General features: G+C 42.5%; 1 long non-coding RNA gene across 1 annotated transcript; it reads left to right on the forward strand.

The window, feature by feature from the left end:
- Window positions 1-398: 398 nt before the first annotated feature.
- LOC121405370 lies at window positions 399-3216 on the forward strand. Its single transcript, XR_005968540.1, has 3 exons — window positions 399-578; window positions 2822-2906; window positions 2969-3216. It is a non-coding gene; the product is annotated as an uncharacterized LOC121405370 (long non-coding RNA).
- Window positions 3217-23037: the final 19821 nt, after the last annotated feature.

The raw sequence follows: 23037 nt of genomic DNA on the forward strand, positions 1-23037 counted from the left end.
TGTCGTGAGCTAAACATAATGCAAAATTGCCAAAACTTGGATAAGACATCTGAAGACTCCAATGAACTAGACAGCTTAAAGACCAACATTAGGTATATACAAGAAACTATAGAACATGTACAACAAGCAATTATGGAATTCGAAGACAGTAAAGACTCTGCTCAGAGTGGGATATATAAGATACAGAATTTTTTGGATAATATGAAAACCGTTGAAGAAGCAAAATATATTCTTCAAAAGCTTTCCGACAGTGCCATTATACTGACATGTAATTTGGCCATAGCGGAGACCCATTTGCAGGAAAATGAATCACTCCTACAAGATTCTCAACAAGAAAACAGCATTCAACATCAGATACTACAACATTTTCTGTCGCTAAACAGTAATGTGCATATATCTGATGTATTTGATTCTTTAAATCTCAAAAGCAATACAAATAAACTATGTCACAGTTCCCAAAAATCGTTATTAAGTACTGGAACATATGACATACCTAAAGAGGATATATTTGTAGATTCTACATATAAAGAAAAAACAGCAATAAGTAATAGAACCCCATCACCTTCTGGAATTGACACGTAAGAATATAATTTTTAATAATATTTATTATACCGCACTAACAGGGTCTTAAGTTAATAGTGTTAGCGTGCTGAATTATCGTATTTGTATTACTCCTTTAACTTCTTGAGTGTCCTTGTAATACACTCTCGACAAAATCGAACTTTTTTTCTCAAGGAACCAAACCGAATTTTTTTATAGATTGGGAGCTTTCAATCCTTTTTTTAAGCTTTATGGATTTTATTTTTTATGGTAGAACTTTTATTGGAAAATTTTTGAAAACTGGTATTTTTTAAAACTTTTTTCAGAGGTAGCGCTTCTTTATTCACATAACTCAAGTATCTTGTTGCAAAGAATTTTGCCATTCCGAAAAGCTAATTAATGCAGCTAGAAAATGTACTCAAGAATATTGTGGTTTAAGCTAACCATCTGAGAAATATTAGCTTTCAAATGCAAAAATTATGGTTTTTGTTCAGTCTTTTTCCAAAATGTTGACTTTGAAAACTCAATAAAAGTCGAGAAAAAATATATCCTGTCCTTTATTTTGTTGTGTATAGGTGCACTAAGTCGGCGTCGTTTAAGGTATTGCTCATTAAAATGTCGGGCTCCCGTTTTCACTCTCACAAAAACGAAAAGTCAGGTGATCCCTAAAGCTAGCGTTGACAATACGTCCCAGCCAATCGATGTGAAACGTGCCACATATGCCGACGACTCGGCAGTCCTGCAAGGGCCAACTGCGTTTACGACGCCACGGACAACCTCCAGCGGTACCTTAAAAGGTTTGAGAACTGGGCATGAAGGTGGAATATCAGTGTGAGCCCTGAGAAGTGTGTGGTAGTGACACATACCCTTAGGAAAGGAACGTGCCCTGGAGTATTTCTTCATGGCGAGCTGTTGGAGCAGCGGAAGGAACATAAGTACCTGGGAATCACGCTGGACACCTACCTGAGCTTTGCCAGCCACACAAGGATGGTCAGAAGCGCCTTGGAAAGCAAGGCTAGAAAACTCTACTGGCTTAAGCCTAACAACAAGCTCAGCCTGACCAACAAGATACGCAGATAGTAAATAGAAATTGTCCTTGACCCTTAACAAAAGTTGCTAATTAACAGTAACAGTACGTTTAGTGATTGTACTTTATTGTCTGTGATAATTGTTTACAATAAAACTACATAATGAACCTAAAAAATACTCGTACTCAAAAAAGAGTTAAGGGGTACATTAGAATTGTGGTAAAAGTGGATGTGTGCAACGCAGAGAAGGAAACGTTTCCGACCCCATAAAGTATATATATTCTTGATCAGCATCAATAGTCGAGTCGATATAGCCATGTCCGGCTGTCTGTCCGTCTTCTTGAGCGCCTGGATCTCAGAGACTATAAGAGCTAGGGCCACCAAATTTCTTTTCCAGACTCATGTGATATCACACTGCTACAAATGTATTTCAAAATTTCGCCCCGGCCCCTTCGGCCCCCACAAAGGACGAAAATCTGTGGCAGGCACAATTTTAGAGATACGATAAAACTAAAAACGCAGTATCGTAGAGAATGCCGAATCTGAATCAGATCGTATCATAGTTATAGCCAGAATGAAGAAATTAATTTTCTGTTGGTTCCCCCGCCTACTTCAGCCAGGGACCCACTATTTATAAGTAGATTCGCGTCCCCAGAAGCGGTGTGAGTTCCTTCTCGTTATAAATAATTTTTGAATAAACCAACCTTAAAATTTGATCTGAAAAATTTGGTCTGGGCAACAACAAATAGTTAATTCCTCCAAACAGCTGTGGCAGCCCGATTTGGCTATCGGTAAATCTCTGTTAAACATACGGCCACTTTTAGCCTTTTCTATGAGCTGGCACTATCGCGTGGGTGTAACAGCAGAGATACAGGGAGTAATACTGTGGATTCCAGAGCGCCTTGAAATGAAAAGTATGACTTTTTGCTGAAAAGTAAACCGCAAAGTGAATGTGAAAGACCTGTCTGATAATCATGAATGCTTTGTAATAAAATGTCAAAAAAGTAAACAATCATGTTTACTTTTTGGATCATATTCCATATTGGGAAAGTCAATAAATATGGCGATTAACGGGGGTGTGAGAAGTACTTAAAGCACGATGTTTCCTTCTAGGTGTTAAATACATTTACTTGAATTATATGTACTTATGAGTACCGGGTTTTCTTTAAAGTAACAAAATTGACTTATGTATTTAAAGACTAATGCAAAGCGATATTAAATATGACACTTTTGTTTTTTTTTTTTATTGATAGCTTACCGGATAAGACTTCCAAAATACGCGGCCGAACTGCTAGGAAGCAAGATCTTCTGTTTGGGGACATTAAAATTGCACCCAAGGTAAAATGCCCTTACTATAATTAATCTCATGTACTCAAACTATACACTTCTTTATCGCCTAGACTGGCAGAATGTCGCGATCGTACACACAAAATGATGTCATCTGTGATAATCCGCTTATACGAGTTTCAAGTACTCCAGGATATTTAAAGCTCTAGCACATACAATATAAGAGCCTTATGGAATTCTTAATAGCACTATGCAACAAAATCAAACTTTTTTAATCTGGAATTAAATTTCCTCTTTTGCTTTTTAGTTTAAGCTTTGGCTTGCCGTCTTAGTAAGCTTTAAATAAATAATTTATCATTTTTCTGCGGTTTTTTTTATTCAAAGTGAAGGTAAAGAAATGTTAAAAAGCAAAATTTTGTTATATAATAAAAATTATCTCTACAATAACATTCTATAAATCCGATTTAATTAAATTTAAAATTTTTATAGACCTATAAAAGTATTTAAATACTCTAATCCCAGTGGGGCCTTTGCCTAAATCAGCTGGCAGAATTCAAAATTGTAAAAATTGTATGAGCGCTTTGGATAGTTAGAACAAACGAATCTAATAGACAATTTTTAGGTCCAAAGTTGATAATTTACCAAATTCTTCACTTTTACCTGACTGCCATTGGAAGCAGACATGTAAATTTTCTCTAAAAAAAACAAATAAAAATTAATAATTTTTTAACAATTTCGTATATTTCAAACTTTGCGTATGGATGAATTTTCTGAATTGGATTCCGTTTCCGATGCAGACAAATACCAAGGCCGCCAACGCGATCGGATGGCACTCCCCATACCTGGACAAGTACTCGAGTGACCTCAGAATGGCATCTGTCGACGCAATCGTCAAGAACTATGGAGTCAATAGAAGAACCGATCAACAAGGGCGTTTGCAGCTCTGACAACGAAAACTTCACACAGCTTTCCGCAATTCACAACAGGGTTGGCCCATACACCTTTTGCGAGCACAGCCCCATTGCACTTGGCCACGACTGTCAACCAAACTCCGGCAACTAACGAAAATGCAGCAGTAGGAGCCTCCCACAGCCAAAACCAATCCTTGCCCCCATGGAACGGGGCGACTGTAAAACCCCCAACTTTCCAGCCTGCTTTCGTGGATTGGCAAAAGGTGCCAAGGAGCGAAACCGCAACCGCAGGCAGTCCCCACAGTCCTTCCACTCTAAAGGCCAATGCCCTCCCTCAGGTCGCGACCTAGATGCAGGGACCATTACTGTTATCCTGCAGGTACTAAAAAATCCGTGGCAGATCTCACAGCAGCAGTTGCAGGGATACTGCAAAGCTTGGACCAGCTGCGAAGCACAGAAGCACCTCTTCCCTTACACACATCCAGAGATTCACAATGATGTCGGAACTACGGATCGGACTCTGGAACGCTCGCGGCATTGCTCACAACTGCAATGAACTGGCGCTATTCTTGCGTGCTCACAATGTCGACGTGATGCAAGTCACAGAGACTCAGCTGATAGAGGGAAGGCATTACACGATGGATGGCTACGATGTATACAAAGCGGATCACCCGAGCAACACGGCCAGAGGAGGAGCTGTCTGTCGTCCTCATAAAGAGGACCAGTGCGGAGTTCGACAGCTTGCTTAGCCAGTTTGGCTGAAGCAGGTTCATTATTGAAGGCGACTTCAATGCTAATCACAGAATCTCGGGCAGCTACATAGGAGACTGCAGAGGAGCGGCACTGCACGATGCCCTCACAAACTTCGCGGACCAAGTTCTAGCTGCGGGTAGCCCCACCTTTTACACAAGTTTTCGCCGTTCCACGCCCTCATGCCTGGACTTTTTCGTCTAAAAGTCGATCCCCAGCAAACTGCTCTCAGTCCGTGAGGAGCACGAGCTAAGCTCCGACAACTTATCACTAATCGCGAAACTAACGGCTACACTCCAGATGAATCCTGTAAAGATGAGGATACTTAAGACTGGAACAAACACTGCCCTGTTCAGAGAAATTCTGGAAGGCACCCTGGACCTAAACTCGGTGCTGAGGACCACCGAGGAAGTGGAAGGGGCCATTGACTCATTTGTGGCCAAGGTCTGCAAGGCTTCTGCAGCTGCTGGCCCACAAGGTGACCAAGACACTCCATCGACACAAAAGCGTTACTTCGAGTGAAGTAGAAGGACTACTGCTTGTAACAAAAAAAAGGCTTAGGAAAGAATTCCCTCGCACCAATGACCCCTGGCTGGATAAACTCTTTAGTAGCCAACAGGCTGAGGAAGAAGCTGGCCAAGTTAAAGTCCGAAGCCACCGACAAACTTCTATCTGAGACGACTGCAGACGTGCACTCGAACCACACGAGATAGAAGCTCATGAGCCGGTACAAACGGAAATCTACCCCTAACTTCACAGTAAGGAAAGCAGACGGCTCATGTTCGGGTTCAGCAGGAGTGCAGATTCAGACCATTCAGGACGGCTCCAAAGAGGAGAACAAGCCTAGTTGCTGATAACCTGGATGAAGTCCACCAAATTTAGATTCTGGTGGCCCCAATCACGATCTAGGAACCAAAGACGGATATCCGTTTGTTCAAAGCTAAAAAGGCCCCAGGAAAGTACAATATAAATAACAGAGTGGCAAAAGTGCTGTCACTCAGAGCGCTTTTGTACCTGTTACAAATACTGAATGCAACGCTGAGGTTGGGGCACTTCCCCAAAGCATAAAAAGCCGCGCAGGTTGTCATGCTGCATAAACCCGACAAATCCCAATTACAAGCCAATCAGCATGCTCCCCACTTTTGGGAAGCTCCTGGAGCGCTGCATTTTTGGCGGATTATTGGACAGCCCATCCGTAAATCAAGCTGTTCTTAATCACCAATTTGAGTTCAGGCTGAGGCATGGCACTCCGGAGCAGCTGCATAGGGTGGTGGAGCATATCCTGGATGGCTTCCACAAGAAGCAGTACGTCGTAGCAGCGTACCTGGACATCCAGCAACCATTCGACGGATTACTTGCAAAGATAAAACCCCTGATAAACCCCCAGCTGGTCCAGATTATTGGAAGCTTCCAAAAGGACAGAACGTTCCAAGTCGAAGGTGATTGAAGCCAGAGTCCCGCAGGCAGCGTGCTAGGGCCAACGCTGTACAGCCTTTTCACGCACGATATGCCTAAAGCTAGCGTTGACAATACGTCCCAGCCAATCGGTGTGAAACTTGCCCCATTTGCCAAAGACACGGCAGTCCTTCAAGGCCCACTGCGTTTACGACGCCACGGACAACCTCCAGCGGTACCTTAAAAGGTTTGAGAACTGGGCATGTAGGTGGAATATCAGTGTGAACCTTGAGAAGTGTGTGGTAGTGAGACACACCCTTAGGAAAGGAACGTGCCCTGGGGTATTTCTTCATGGCGAGCTGTTGGAGCAGCGGAAGGAACATAAGTACCTGGGAATCACGCTGGACACCTACCTGAGCTTTGCCAGCCACACAAGGATGGTCAGAAGCGCCTTGGAAAGCAAGGCTAGAAAACTCTACTGGCTTAAGCCTAACAACAAGCTTAAGGTAATTCTTGTGCCTGCATGGAGGTATGGCATCCAGGTCTATGGTATCGCACCGAAAACGAACCTTGACAGGATCAGGGTGTTTCAGAACAAGACCCTCCGAAAGATCTGTGGTGCTGAATGGTATATCCGTAATAGAGACATCGCCAAAGACCTTGGCGTATCCCAGTCGGTGACATTATACCTGACCAAACTAAGGAGCCATATGATTATGATTACACTACTCGACAAAATTTTAACTTAATTAATTAAATAGGCATCGTTTAAGGTATCGTTTGGAAGAACCGATGGATAAACGGCCAAGATGCAGCCGACTCAAAACGACTCAAAACTCATTTTACTTGAAAAACACCGTACGGTACGTTGCTGGTCGAACTGCCAAAATCGGATTGAAGGAAACAAAAAGGACCTTAATTTTGATTTTACCGAGTCCAGGTGTGGACAGTTACTTTAACTCCAATGATGTGGAGAAAACCAGAGATTCACGGCTCTGAATGTTTCTTGTGTTCACTCAAAATAACTGGAAGCGGGAGATCCATTCGGGTTACTCGAAACAACCTGGTCAAGTCTTTACGCTTCCTGTTCCTCCTTTAGTCCTCTAAGCCCCTTAAGAATAAAAATATTGCAAGCCTCTACCACAGGAACAATTGAACGATTTGTTGGGGGTTGACAGCAGTAAGGAAAGTTTAAAGGCTGTTTTGTTGTACAATGGATACCAAAAGCCATCTATTTCCATCGCCCATGCTGTTAATATTAAGGAAACATATAAAACGAGAGGGAACGTGTGAGTCGCTTCTAAAGACGCGACTCTACTTATACCCGTACTCAGTCAGTATTTACATTTTTGAGCATATGATTTTTTATTATTAGAATTTTAGAATTAAAAAAAAATTTTACATTTGAAATATTTTTGTTACATCTGTTATCTACATCTACATATATAATGTAGATTATACATCTAACATGTAGATTATACATGAACTTTTAGATTCTACATCTTCTCCACTAGGGGTTGCTCGCGTACTGAACGCGGCAGAGTGTGCGAGCGAGAAGGAAAATGAGTTGCGTTGTCGTTTGCTGGAGGGGGCAGGGGAAGCAACTGAAAATTAATTTCTTCATTCTGGCTATAATTATGATCCGATCTGATTCAGATTCGGCAGTCTGGTAGATATGGGCATTTTATGGTATCTTTAAAAATGTGCCTGCCACAGATTTTCGTGATATCACATGAGCCTGGAAACCAAAACTTGGTTGCCCTAGCTTTTATAGTCTCTGAGATCTAGGCGCTCAACAAGACAGACAGACAGACATACAGACGGACAGACAGACATGGCTATATCGACTCGGCTATTGATGCTGATCAATAATATATATACTTTATGGGGTCGGAAAAGTTTCCTTCTCTGCGTTACACACATCCACTTTTACCACAAATCTAATATACCCCTTAACTCTTTTTTGAGTACGGGTATAAAAATGGCTAAATTGCTTGAAAATATAAAATACTAGCGGCCGGTACGTGCTTCACTACGTATAAAGTGAAATAATAATGTATTAATTGCTAGCTTTTTTAAAACTTAATCCAAAACATTTGGATAAACAATAGTGTTCAGAGTGGGGACGGCGCTGGCGGGGCAACAGCTCTGTGGGCATTTCAGCCACACCATTTCAGTCACTGACTTTACATGGCGTTGACTTCGCTTTACACCCATAAGCAAAATGGCCAGCTTCTTTGCACGCGATTATACATACATATATACTGAAATAGGCATACATTGAAGAACTTGGATTTGCATTGTTTTATCTTGGGACCTGACCTGTGGAACCCCCTGAGACGCCCTACGCTTAATCATTGGTCCTTCGAGACGGATACTTCGCCTTCCCCATAAGGAATCCAGCCTTCAAGCATCGGCGCATTGACTTCACCACCAGAAGATCCTAAGATAAGTACGACTTTCGTGTGCCACAAATCGTTTCCATTCGCGATTTGTGTTTATAATTTCCGCAAAGTCCGAGTTCCGCGATATAGGTACATAAATATATTCATATATATGTACTTATTTCTTCCTTCTCTGCCATCCGTTTTCCATGTCGCTTCTTTCATTTCGACACCGCCATATTATCGGCGATTCCGGCCGTTCTCCGTTCCTTCAACTCCAACTACGGTAGCTCTTCAATTCCGTCTTCCGTCTTTTTTTCTGTACATGAATTGTGAAAGTAATTAAGTGTAAAAAAAAAAGAAAATATATTCAGCAAATGCATTCCAGCTCACTAGAGAAACTCCGCACATACCTACGCACATTCCACAAGTGCATTTCATACACAACCCACCCCAATAAACATACACTTTGGCACACTCCGAGTGCAAAGTGAATCCAAATTAAGTGTTTTATTTCCATCCATATACATATAAATTTATTTCCATAGTTGGCGGCCAACTATATACATATAAACATAACGCACATACAAAAAAAATACTACATCCCGCAAAAAAATACCACACACCATACTAGCAAACATACTCCGCGCATAGTGACATATCTATGTAAATCAAAATGAATCCCTATTTCCCTTGGTCCCGGCATCTCACATGAACGGCTGGAACGATTTCGCAATTTTTTTTTTTTGTGTTGGTTATTGTCAGGAGATGGTTTCAGGGTCTAGGATCCCCGATATATTGGCTGCAAAAAACGTGAACAAATGCTTATAGCTTTGCCAAAGACACCTATCAGTAGAAAAGATGGCTTTGTATACGAAACACTTCGGTCATGCGTTACAATAGTTTTCTTTAATTTACAAAGGAATTTTTGTTTTTAAAAATGCCAGCAATTACACGTACAGGTCAAATCGACAAGCAACGCGAAGCGAGGAATCAAGTTGAACGGAATCGATGGAATCGAAATCATCAAAAACAACAAATGTTGCTTTAGACCCCTATCGAGCTGCATTCAATTATATCGCGGTAATAGATTGCAGTTTACAGCAAATCGTTGCTATTGGACAAATGAACGTTGTGTGCCAAAACTGCAAGGCATTTAAGTTAAAAAACGAAGCTACTGTGTTGCGCGAGCGGTCAAGTTAAATTGATACCATTGGTACCGCAACCAGAGCCACTACATTCATTGGGGTCAGGAAATGGGCCATATTCTTATCACTTTTTGAATAATATCCAGCAATATAATAATTGCTTTCAGATGACATCATTTGGCGCAACAAAAGTTATTCACAACAATTTTATGACAACTTTCAAGATTCAGGGTCAAATATATCAAATATAACAGGTTCATTATTGCCAACTCCGGATAGTGACCCAAAATTTTTGCAAATTTATTTTATGGGCGATTCGGCTAGATCAGCGTTATGCACACAACAATTTAGTGAAAAGACCAATTGTGGAACAACTCCAAACGTTTTTCCATCAATATAACGAATTGGTTGCATTATTCACGACCGCATTGGACCGCATGCCGTCTGATAACCACAGAATTGTCGTCAAAGCTGATAAGACGCCTGTAGGAGAACACGCGAGACGTTTTAATGCGCCAACAATTGACGAAGTCGCTATTGTCGTCGTGGGTGAAATTTTAGAAAACCGAGATATTGTTTTAACTCGGCGGCGTAGCAATCAACTGTAGCGTGTATCCGAAACACTTGGGTATTATTATTCCCGTACTCAAAAAAAAGTTAAGGGGTAAAAGTGGATGTGTGTAACGCAGAGAAGGAAACGTTTCCGATCCCATAAAGTATATATATATATTCTTGATCAGCATCAATAGCCGAGTCGATAGAGCCATGTCTGTCTGTCCGTCTGACCGTCTGTCCGTCTTGTTTGACGCCTGGATCTCAGAGACTACAAAAGCTAGGGCAACCAAATTTGGTTTCCAGACTCATGTGATATCACACTGCTACAAGTGTATTTCAAAATTTTGCCCACCCCTTTCCGTCCCCACAAAGAACGAAAATCTGTGGCAGGCACAGCTGTAGATCAGCTGCGGAGTTGCTCTAGTGAGCTGGAATGCACTTGCTGAATATATTTTCTTTTTTTTTTACACTTAATTACTTTCACAATTCATGTACAGAAAAAAAGACGGAAGACGGAATTGAAGAGCTACCGTAGTTAGAGTTGAAGGAACGGAGAACGGCCGGAATCGCCGATAATATGGCGGTGTCGAAATGAAAGAAGCGACATGGAAAACGGATGGCAGAGAAGGAAGAAATAAGTACATATATATGAATATATTTATGTACCTATATCGCGGAACTCGGACTTTGCGGAAATTATAAACACAAATCGCGAATGGAAACGATTTGTGGCACACGAAAGTCGTACTTATCTTATGATCTTCTGGTGGTGAAGTCAATGCGCCGATGCTTGAAGGCTGGATTCCTTATGGGGAAGGCGAAGTATCCGTCTCGAAGGACCAATGATTAAGCGTAGGGCGTCTCAGGGGGTTCCACAGGTCAGGTCCCAAGATAAAACAATGCAAATCCAAGTTCTTCAATGTATGCCTATTTCAGTATATATGTATGTATAATCGCGTGCAAAGAAGCTGGCCATTTTGCTTATGGGTGTAAAGCGAAGTCAACGCCATGTAAAGTCAGTGACTGAAATGGTGTGGCTGAAATGCCCACAGAGCTGTTGCCCCGCCAGCGCCGTCCCCACTCTGAACACTATTGTTTATCCAAATGTTTTGGATTAAGTTTTAAAAAAGCTAGCAATTAATACATTATTATTTCACTTTATACGTAGTGAAGCACGTACCGGCCGCTAGTATTTTATATTTTCAAGCAATTTAGCCATTTTTATACCCGTACTCAAAAAAGAGTTAAGGGGTATATTAGATTTGTGGTAAAAGTGGATGTGTGTAACGCAGAGAAGGAAACTTTTCCGACCCCATAAAGTATATATATTATTGATCAGCATCAATAGCCGAGTCGATATAGCCATGTCTGTCTGTCCGTCTGTATGTCTGTCTGTCTGTCTTGTTGAGCGCCTAGATCTCAGAGACTATAAAAGCTAGGGCAACCAAGTTTTGGTTTCCAGGCTCATGTGATATCACGAAAATCTGTGGCAGGCACATTTTTAAAGATACCATAAAATGCCCATATCTACCAGACTGCCGAATCTGAATCAGATCGGATCATAATTATAGCCAGAATGAAGAAATTAATTTTCAGTTGCTTCCCCTGCCCCCTCCAGCAAACGACAACGCAACTCATTTTCCTTCTCGCTCGCACACTCTGCCGCGTTCAGTACGCGAGCAACCCCTAGTGGAGAAGATGTAGAATCTAAAAGTTCATGTATAATCTACATGTTAGATGTATAATCTACATTATATATGTAGATGTAGATAACAGATGTAGCAAAAAAATGTCAGATGTAAATTTTTTTTTAAATTCTAAAATTCTAAAAAATCGTATGCTCAAAAAGGTATATACTGACTGAGTACGGGTATAAGTAGAGTCGCGTCCCCAGAAGCGACTCACACGTTCCTTCTCGTTTTTTTCAATGAAGATGATAAATCCAGTCACAGGTCTAGAAACTTTACGTCTATTCCCCCAATATGCTGTGGATATGTACGTGAAAGTTGAAACGGAGCGGTTGACATTTATCAGGTTGAACCAGGCAAAACTGCGTTCTGAAGAATACATTCATCTTCGGGATGCTATCAATGCTGACGGAAATGCACAGAATGTAGGTAGAACAACTATTCTCCCAGCAACATACGTCGAAAGTCCGCGACATATGCATGAATACGCTCAGGATGCTATGTCGTATGTACGTAATTATGGCACACCAGATTTTTTTTATAACGTTCACATGCAATCCAAAGTGGACAGAAATTAGACAAGAATTATTTCATGGCCAATCACCCATTGATCGCCACGACATTACCGCAAGGGTGTTCAAAAGAAAGTTGAAATCACTCATGGATTACATTGTTAAGCATGTTAAGAATACACGATTCGGCGAAACGCGATGTTGGATGTATTCAGTCGAATGGCAAAAACGCGGATTACCACATGCACTCATCCTCATTTGGTTGGTAGAGTGGATAAGACCGGATAAAATCGACGATGTGATATCTGCGAAAATTCCTAATAATGATGAAGATCCATTGTTATATGAGATTGTTACAAAAAATATGATTCATGGACCCTGTGGAACATTAAATCAAAATTCTCCGTGTATGGTGAGTGGAAAATGTTCAAAACGCTTTCCAAGACAATTATTAGCAGAAACTATTAGTTGAAATGATCGTTACCCACTTTATCGCAGGCGATCCACTAACGACAATGGAAGGACAACAACAGTCAAAGTGAATCAGCATGACATTGAAGTTGATAATCGTTGGGTTGTTCCATTTTCGCCGTTACTCTCCAAAACATTTAAAGCAAACATAAATGTAGAATATTGCCATTCCGTAAAATCAATCAAATATATCTGCAAGTACGTGAACAAAGGTAGTGACATGGCTGTGTTCGGAGTTGCTGCCGAAAATTCAAACAATGAGATAACTAATTTTCAAATGGGACGCTATGTCAGTAGTAATGAGGCGATGTGGCGTATTTTTTCATTTCCAATACACGAAAGATACCCCACTGTTGTTCATTTGGCCGTACATCTGGAAAAAGGTCAAAGGGTATACCTTACAACGATAAACGTATTACAACGAATTGAGAGGCCACCATCGACAACATTGACCAGCTTTTTTGAAATGTGCCAGAATGACTTTACAAGAACACTTACAATTCCGAAATGCCACGATATTATACCTGGAATCAATCATTAAAAAAATGTCAACGACGAAAACAAGGACAGCCAGTTCCAAATTACCAACAAGTTTTTCCACAGATGCACTAGGACGTCTTTACACAGTGCATCCCAGCCAAGACGAGTGTTTTTGCCAAAAAATCTTTGCCAATGTTTAGTGGAGACTTTTCAATATGTTAGTGCACGATGATGACCAATTGTCAAATGTAGAGAAGTTTAACCATCTGCTTTCCTGTCTTGAGAATGAGGCGTTAGGCACAGTAAAAGCTTTCCAAGTTACGGAGAGTAATTATAGCAAAGCCCTAGATGCATTAAAGAGTGTGTACGATAATGAGTGCCTAACATTTCTCGAAGGTGTTTCAAAGTTATTTGATTTACCCAGCATTCCAAGTCCGTCGGCTTCTGCGTTGCGAACTTTAATCTACAATGTCGGTGACGATAGTAAGATTGTAAATGTGATGTTGATTCATATAGTAATGTTAAAGGTAGATGAAGGAACGCGGTCAAGATGGGAAGAAGGACTTGAATACACAACCATTCCCACATGGAAAGACTGCGAAAAGGAGCTTAATAAGCGGTACCAGCATTTGTCAGTAGAAGACTCGACGTCAAGCACGGGAAAATCTAACAAAGTTTCACGGGATAATAGGCACAAAAAAGGGACCACTACACCATTAGCAGTAACTCAAATCGATCAGCCGCAGGTTTTCAAGTGTATGTTAAATTCGCGAAGGGTTATAGACTGTGTATCAATTGCCTAAACTAGGGACACAATGTCACTGCTTGTAAGTCAGCTCATTGCAAAGTTTGTTTGAAGCCGCACAATAGTGTGCTGCACCGGTATGGTTCCACGTCGTCGCAGGATTTGACACCACAACCAATTCCGTATACGTCGGACGTCCCAAATCAACCTTCTGAGTTTTTTGTTAACCATGCCCGGTCGGTAAATACAGGTCAAGTGGTTTTAGCTACAGCCCTCGTAAGAATAAATGGACGCCTTGGAGATTACCAAGCAGCAAGGGTATTATTGGATTCAGGCTCCCAAATCAATTTTATAACCAACAGTTTGGCCAGCAACTTGAAACTGCAACGGGTGAGAAAGCCGATCCGCTTGCTAGGAATAGGAAAGTCCAACTCGGCAACTGACTACAGTGTACAAGCCACAATAGCTTCGCGAACGAGTAATTTTCAGATGTCGGCAGAGTTTAGCATTCTGCCATACATTTCGTTCCATCAACCGGAAAATTCGACTCAAGGTGTAGATTTAGGCATTCCACATAACATTGCCTTAGCAGATCCGATGTTTTACAAGCCCCAGAGACTTGACTTACTTTTAGGCGCGGAGGCATTCTTTGACTTGTTGAATGCAGGTCACATTAAAAGCGCCACGGATCAATTGTCCGTGCAAAACACGTCGTTTGGTTGGGTTGTGTCAAGTCGATATAAATCACTGAATAATCGATCTAAAAACTCAAGCTGTCTTGTAAGTGTTATAGAAGAGCCATCCCTCAATACTATTGTTCAGAAGTTCTGGGAGTTTGGGGAAATTCATAATGTTTCGGTCACCGAAAGATACACCCCAGAACAACAACTTTGCGAGAAATTTTTTAATCAAACCATTACACAACCACCCTCGGCTCGGCTAAGAGTTTCTTTACCCGTCAAATCAAGTCCAGCGAGCTTAGGCATCTCATTCGAAACTGCCAAACGAAGATACTTATCGTTAGAGCGAAGGCTTTAAAGGCAACCTGTGGTTCGTTCGTTATACATTGACTTTATGAAGGAGTATCTTGCATTAGGGCATATGACAATAGCCGAAAATCAAATTCCGAGAGAGCCACACTTTTGTATACCATATAAGTGTGTGCTGAGACCGCAAAGTACCTCAACAAAATTACTTGTTGTCTTTGACGCGTCGAGTAAATCGTCAACACACCTGTCGTTAAACGACTTGCTTATGGTCGGGCCAACAATTCAACCCTGTCTATTTTCAATACTTCTCCGCTTTCGTTTTCATGCCTCTGCAATGTGAGCAGATATAGATATAGATATATAGTTTGAGATCATTGAGGATCAGCGTCAATTCCAGTTGATTGTTTGGAGGGAAAACCTAACTAGTGGACATTTTGAACTCAGAAGGCCTGTCATTAGCAAAGTGGTCGTCCAATGCTGCTCTGGAAAATGACAGTTCGTCAGATACGGCTGTCGTGCTGGGAGACCAAAACGACACTAAAACATTAGGTTTATTATGGAGCCCCAAAACAGATGTCTTGAAATACACATTATTAAATATAAATTCAACTGAAGTTCCCACGAAAAGGTCTATTCTGTCCTTCTCAGAAAGACCCTCTTGGATTGCTCAGCCCTGTGACAACGAGAGCGAAAATACTCACCCAAGAACTGTGGTTGTGTAAGCTCGGGTGGGATGATCCGCTGCCAGAGGAGCTTCGCCGAAGGTGGAAAACTGCTGCATGTTACCTTGAACTGGTTAAAGTTTCGATTCCCAAACATATTGGGACTACTCAAAAGGCTTCTACACAGATACATGGATATGCAGATGCATTTTCAAGGGCTTATGGCCGCTGTTTGTATGCTAGAGTTTTTACAGCTGACGGAGTGTCAGTTCCTCTAATCACTGCCAAGTCTAGAGTTGCGCCGTTGAAAACCAAAAGCATTCCGAGATGGGAGCTCTGAGCCGCACATTTACTGGCAAAGCTGTGGCAAACCGTTCGAGTCGATTTGGAATTCACCGTGGAGCGTATCTTCTTTTGGTCTGACTCTGAAGTAGTACTTCATTGGCTGGAACAGCACGATGAACGATGAACGTTGTGTGTTTTGTCACAAAAGCTGTCCATTGGGATGTTGTCGCAGATTTGACTTCTAAATCTTTTATTCTGTGTCTCTCCAGGTTCCTAGGACCACGAGGGCCTGTTGCTCGACTATACAGCGACAATGCCACGAACTTTGTCGGTGCAGAGCGAGAACTTCAAGACCTCGCCAAGGAGTTTGCTGCTCACAGCGGTGCACTGGCCGAGCATGCGGCAACGCACGGGACATAGTTCATTTTTATTCCTCCTCGAGCGCCCCATTTCGGGGGCTTGTGGGAGGCCGCAGTCAACTCAGCGAAGCACCTTTTGATTAGGGCCATCGGCAGCGCCAAGTTGAGCAAGGATTAGCTCGACACTATCGTCGTGGAAGTGGAAGCCATACTGAACACCAGGCCCATAGTGGTCGGTACCACCAACATGAACGACATTCAAGCCGTAACCTCAGCACATCTACTAGCTGGTCGAATGCTAGGTGCGCTGCCACCCGTGTCCGTGCAACCCATCAGCGACGACAAGCTCTCTTACTTGAGCAGATGGCGACTCGTGTCCGCCATCAAGGAGCGCTTCTGGACCAGCTGGTAAAGAGAATACCTTCTCAGCCTGCAGCAGAAGCAGAAATGGACCAAAGACCAACACAACCTCGAGAAAGGCACCGTCGTTATAATTCACGAGGACAACATTCCGTCTGAAGCGTGGCTCCTAGGCGTCGTCACTAAGATTTTTCAAGGATCGGATGGAAAAGTGCGAGTAGCAGAGATCACAACTAAAAATGGATTTTGTAAACGAGCAATTCGTCGATTAGCTCCGCTCCCTATAAGCTGAGTTGAAGCCTGGATATCTTCAATGTGGCCGTACATTGTGTTATATATGTCAATTATCATGAAATTAAACTACCTACAATAAGAAATGTACATAATGAGAAATGAGAGCTAAATGAAGAGCTGCTAAGATCACTCTCTCTTTTTCTCTCCCTCTCTTTGTTAAACTCACTACTGCTTGCATGGGAAAAAGATCATATGCTTAGAACTACATGGAGCGGCTAAAATAAATGAAGTCAGTCGAAAAATATACTAAAACTAATCCACATCGTGTCGTTGTTGTTGTTTCCGAAAGAAGGAAACAAATTCTATTAGCTAGGATCTTGGCTAACAGTTATATTGGCTGCAAAAAACGTTAATGTCAACGAAATGAATTTCCAAATTCAAAATAATATAGCTGGCGAATTAATAACATACAAATCGATTGATTGCGTTACTAACAAAGATGATGTTGTCAACTATCCAGCGGAGTGCTTAAATTCGATGGAATTGGCCGGACTACCACCTAAGCCACTGCTTTGTAACTTGCGGTGAAGAAATTAATGAACAACGTCATCGAAGCCTCAATTTTGAAAGGGAAATATAAAGAAGAAGACGTTTTGATTCCACGGATTCCTTTGAATTCGAACGAAATGCCATTCGACTTTAAACGGTTACAGTTTCCAGTGAGGCTAGTATTTGCAATGTGGATAAATAAATCTCAAGGGCAGTCGCTAATTGTTTGTGGCATTAATCTTGAAAATCAATGTTTTTCGCATGTCCAGTTATATGTTGCCTGTTCCCGAGTCGGAGTACCAAACAAACTATTCATATGAGCCAGAGAAAAAACAAAGAATGTTGTTTATCATAAAGCATTACAATAATAAACACTTTCTTTCTGAAATATTTTTTAGTTATTTATACCAATTCGAAATCAATTGGATAAAAACGGATAAAAAGGCGCAGCTGAAAAATTAATTTACTGTCGGAAAATCGGCAGACGGGTCGAGACAAAGGATGTCGATAGCTTGAATTCTATTATTCAAGATCAAATCGCTGGAGAGCTGCATTCATATAATAAATTGCAAAGCCAATCTTTGATAGTCTGTTAGATTAATCAACGTGGAGTTTATCTGAAGGCGTTAAAATGGGGCGATACAACGTTCGCCGGGTCCGCTAGTATTTAATATAAATTCCGTGTTTCCGAGTCATTCTTGCAACCGAACCACATTTCTCAATTGCCACATCGTCTTAGCCCTTCTCCAGTTTCCAAATAAATTACTAGTGACCAAGGCACGGCGCATCGGTTTACAATTTCCAAACAAACACAAGGACACTAAAAGAAATAAATTGAACAATCCACGATTTCTAATTTAACCATTTTCGTCATCTTTTTTTTGGATTTTTTCTGTTTTCCTTCGGTATTTCTCCCGATAGTTTTCCAGCGCCCACTTCGCAGTCATATTCTTGACTGTAGCTTTCGGTAACGCTTACGGCGACCAGGTTTATCTGCACTTTGTCGATCCAAACCGACATAAAGAGCAAACTATCGCCCATTCCAATCAGCTATCGAGGATATAAATGCCATTCCATCCACCGTCCATCCGCAATAAATTGAATTCTACTCAGGGCAGTCTTTTGTCCCTCCAAGACTTCCAAAACCGATTTTCTGTGCGTGTGTGAGTTCGTAATATGCCAACAGGTCACAAGGACAGCAACAAGCTTTTGCCTGTGACCTCTTCAAGCCATTTACGCACCTCTTCCGCCTCCGGAACTACGCCGATACAAAAAATCAAGTCACCCCTCACTCCGAGATCAGCAAGTAGTAGCCCTGCTGCAAGGACCAAATCGGTTCTGTTTCCTTCTCCCGTGACCCTCAAGGTTCCAGCTCTGACACAAAAAGATCCGAAGGGCTCGTACGACATTAGCCCCGTCAGCTGACGAGGATCTAGCCATCCAGGCTGACATCCAGGAAGAATACGAAGAATGCCATTGGACATTTGAGCAGTGCCTCAGTGACCTCAATGCTCAGCTGGCCACAACCACAGTCCGGCGGCTGTCGACTGCCTTCCGTCAATATTGAGGTTTACTCAGAGGACTACGTCCGCTGGCCCACATTCCGGGATTTATTCACTGCGGTGATAAATAATTCTAAATTATCTCCGGTCGAGAAATTGTACTACCTCACAGAGAAGACCCGGGGCGATCCAAAGGCCATCGTAGAGAAATCCCACCTCACCAATGACGGTTTCGAGTCCGCACGGTTAGCCCTCCGTAGCCGATTTGAGAATAATTGGCTTCTGGTTACCAACCAGATTAACATCCTCCTCTTTTTGCCCCGCGTAACTTGACCCCCGTGACAATGGTCAGGGGTCACAGGCCCAGGCCCAATCCCAAGCCACGCCCTAACCCGGTCACTAATCCCACCATTTGAATGCCCCACATACATACGAGTATATCCTCACATATCCTGGGAGCCTGCCTGCTCTGGGCATTTCAATTAACCCTGGACGCACCTTAAGCGCTTTTTGCCAGCACACAAGACACAATTCCACAATTCCACAATAGAATCCATGTGCCCCCTGCACTAGCTGTCTGGATTGTCTGTACTGACAATGGGGATAGTCTCTTTGTGACCATCTGTGCTTCCAAATTGTCAAAGTTGAGCCGGGCGTTGTTGGAAGTGTCCGTAACGGACAAAAAAGAGGTGCCGCCCTGGAAGGAGATCGACTCCTTCCTCACTCAGCGATACCGAACACTAGAGGCTATCAAGAGAGATCCTTCCACTTCCCAAGGCGCTCCGAATCCCGCCAAAGGCGAATCCGCCGTCCTCCCGAAGCCAGTCCAATCCGTTCCGTTCCCAAGGCAGTCCTGTTCCAAGGACATCGTTCCAAAGCAACGTGAATCCGAGCAAGAGCACGTGTGATCTCTGTTCCAAGGAGAATCACCCAATCCGACTATGTCCTCATTTCCTACAAAGCAAAAGTAGTTCTGCTTAAATTGCGTCGCAAAAGGCCATTTGCTTCGAGAATGTCAAAGCTCCTACAATTGCAACACTTGTGGAGGACGACACCACACGCCTCTGATCGTGGCAATCCAGCTTCCAGCGAGTCACATTCCACATCCGTACCCAATTCCTCAGCTTGGCCAGACGTCAATCGATCAGTACCTTCCGCAGAAAATTCAAGTGCTTCCGAAACTCATCCTAACGTTCAGAGGTATTTCGCCTCCGGCACAAGTTCTGACCTTTTAGGCACAGCAATCATTAGTATTTGCCACCTTGGAACAAATTTCCGCGCCCGCGCCCTGATCGACTCGGGCTCCGAAGCAACGTTTATTACGGAACGTCTTTTCAACACGATTCAATTGCCATTCCAATGTTCCAGACACAGGTCTCAAGCCTCAATCAGACAGTATCCGCTCAATCCAAGAAGCTCTGTCAGTTTTCCATTCGCTCTCCGACTAAGCCGGGTTTACAATTAAACGCCGCAGCCTACGTTATTCCGGAACTGGCAAAGAATCTTCCGTTGCATCCGATCTCGCAAAGTTTCTTGAAAGACTTGCCAAGCCTTCTCTTGGCGGATCCGACGTTTTTCGAGAACTCACCAATCGATGTCCTGATTGGAGCCGGTATTCTTCCATCCGTATTGTCAGGCGGCTTACAAACCAACATATGTGGCTGTCTTCTCGGCCAAGAAACCATTTTTGGTTGGGTGCTCACTGGTCCCGTGTCCAATACGGCGAGCCATCAAGTTGCATCCTTTTCTTGTCAAATTTCCAGAGTAGCTTCCAATGTCCCAAATTTGCCCGTCATCAGTTCCAAGCTCACTTCTAATGCTTCTTCGACTTTTTCATTTCACCCTAGCCTTCCACATACAGACATGGCTACTCGATCCCGTTGCGACCGCACCGTGGAGAGCAGACGTTCCGAGTCTGCTCTGAAATTCTTTACGGAAATGCCGCCACTTTCTCCGCCTGGATGCCGAAAGGAGGTTTCAAGCTGTCCTCCAATTCAGCTACTGCACAAATTTTGTCTGGACGTTGATATGCAATGACTGCACCATCAAGTGGCCCATGCGACACCAAGTCGAAGCCTGTTACGCCTGTTACAGGCAGAAACGCAGCCCTCCTCCCGCCCAACCGACCGAGGGGCGCTGCCGCATGACGCGCGACGCGTGTTACTGAACCGATAGCGAGCATGCAGGAAAGATAGGTGTTAGACTAAAATTCGAGGAAAATTAGAGCTAAACACAAGTCAAAGAGCTAAACATACAAAGATAGCTAAGAAATAGAACTAATTACGGGAAAGTTATGTTAGTAGTAGTGATTTAAGAAGAGGAAGGGAATTAGTAGTGGATATTATGTGGTAGAGGGAATTAAAGTCCGAGCAAAGGACCCTAAATGGTTCGTGCAAGGAATAATTCGATCTACAAAGCGGAAGGAACAAATGAATGAAGTTTCTAGTAGATCTAATAGGAATCGTAAAGTTTATGCGGCTCAACAAGTCAGGGCTATCTACGTCACCCTTGATCAGGTTGTGCATAAAAATCACACCAAGCTTTTTTCTACGACTAACTAAGGTTGGAAGGTTTATTAAAAGCAATCTAGGAGGGTAAGATGGCAGTCTCACACCTGCACCCCATAAAAAGTTTTTCTGTACTGATTCTATACGGTCCTGGTGTACTTTGTACTGGGGGAACCATACACAAGAGCTGTACTCTAAAATCGGACAAACAAGCGAGATGTAGAGAGTCTTCGTTACATAGGGGTCGTCAAATGCCTTTGACCACCTCTTTATAAACCCAAGCACACCCATGGCCTTATTTACCATGGTAGAAATGTGTTCAGAAAACTTTAACTTTGGGTCTAATTTAACACCAAGATCATCAACCAAGGTAATTCTCTTAAGAGAACCACCGCAGAGGCTATAAGGAGCCAAAAGGGGGCTGGAGCGATGAAATGTCATTACTTTGCATTTCGAGGCATTTAGGTGTAACATATTTGCACAACACCATGACTGAAAGTTATTGAGATGGGATTGCAAGCCAGAGTGAAATGAAATGTCCTTAAACTGGACACAAAGCTTAACATCATCCGCATACATGCGTACTCGAGAGTTTGTTAATACTGAAGGCAGATCATTAATAAAGAGTGTGAATAGTAGGGGGCCTAGATGGCTGCCCTGTGGTACTCCAGAAGTAACCTTAACAGGTGAAGAGAAGGAGTTTTTGAAGAGGACTCTTTGAGACCTAGAACGAAGGTAGCTAGAAATCCATCTCAAAAGATTAGGCGGAAACCCTAAAAGGTCAAGTTTTTGTGCTAAAAGGGAATGGTTTACAGAATCGAATGCTTTACTGAAATCAGTGTAAATGATATTCGTCTGCAAGTTACCTTGAAAGCATTTAATGATAAAAGAGGTAAACTCTAATCAATTTGTGGTTGTTGATCGTCGCCTTATAAATCCGTGCTGGGACGGAGATATAAGTGATTTGCAGAGATGTTGCAAATGCGGAGTTAAAATTTGTTCAAACATTTTAGGAATAGCGGATAACTTAGATATACCTCTATAAGCGGAATAATAAAAGATTCCTTCCAGATGGGGGGGAAGCATGAAGAGTTAATGGATAGGGTGAATAGTTTAAGCAAGGGTCCACACAGAGCGTCGGCACAGTACCTAAGTACACAGCCGGGAACTCCGTCGGGACCTGGTGAAAACACCGGCTTAACTAGTCGAAGATCATGAATCAGTGAGCTTTCATTTAACAAAGGGCTGAAGATGACATTCGACCTTGGTAAACTGTATGGATACGGCTGACCAGAGTAGCTTTCATGAGAATAGGTTGTTTGGAAAAATTTGGCAAAAAGATCGGCAATTGCCTGATCATTGTTTGCTGAGGATGGATGTGCGGACGTTCTACGCTTACTATCTACGAAGCTGTAAAACTGTTTAGGGTCCTGTGAAAATCGTATCCTGCATCGAGATAGGTAGTTTTTATAGCATTGAGCGTTAAGAACGGAGAAATTTGACCGAGCTATTACATAGTGAGAAAGAGAAGAGGGAGAACCAACTTCTCGAATTTTTTTATAAAGTCTTGATTTAAAATTTTTTAGACTGGATAACTCTTTGGTAAACCAAGGAGGCTTTCCACATCTAACCAGACAAGAAAGTGGGACACAAGAATCAAAAAATGTCTCAAGTTCATTGTACAGAGCGGACCAAT

Source organism: Drosophila obscura, unplaced genomic scaffold (assembly GCF_018151105.1).
Source record: "Drosophila obscura isolate BZ-5 IFL unplaced genomic scaffold, ASM1815110v1 contig_9, whole genome shotgun sequence".
NCBI lineage: Eukaryota > Metazoa > Arthropoda > Insecta > Diptera > Drosophilidae > Drosophila > Drosophila obscura.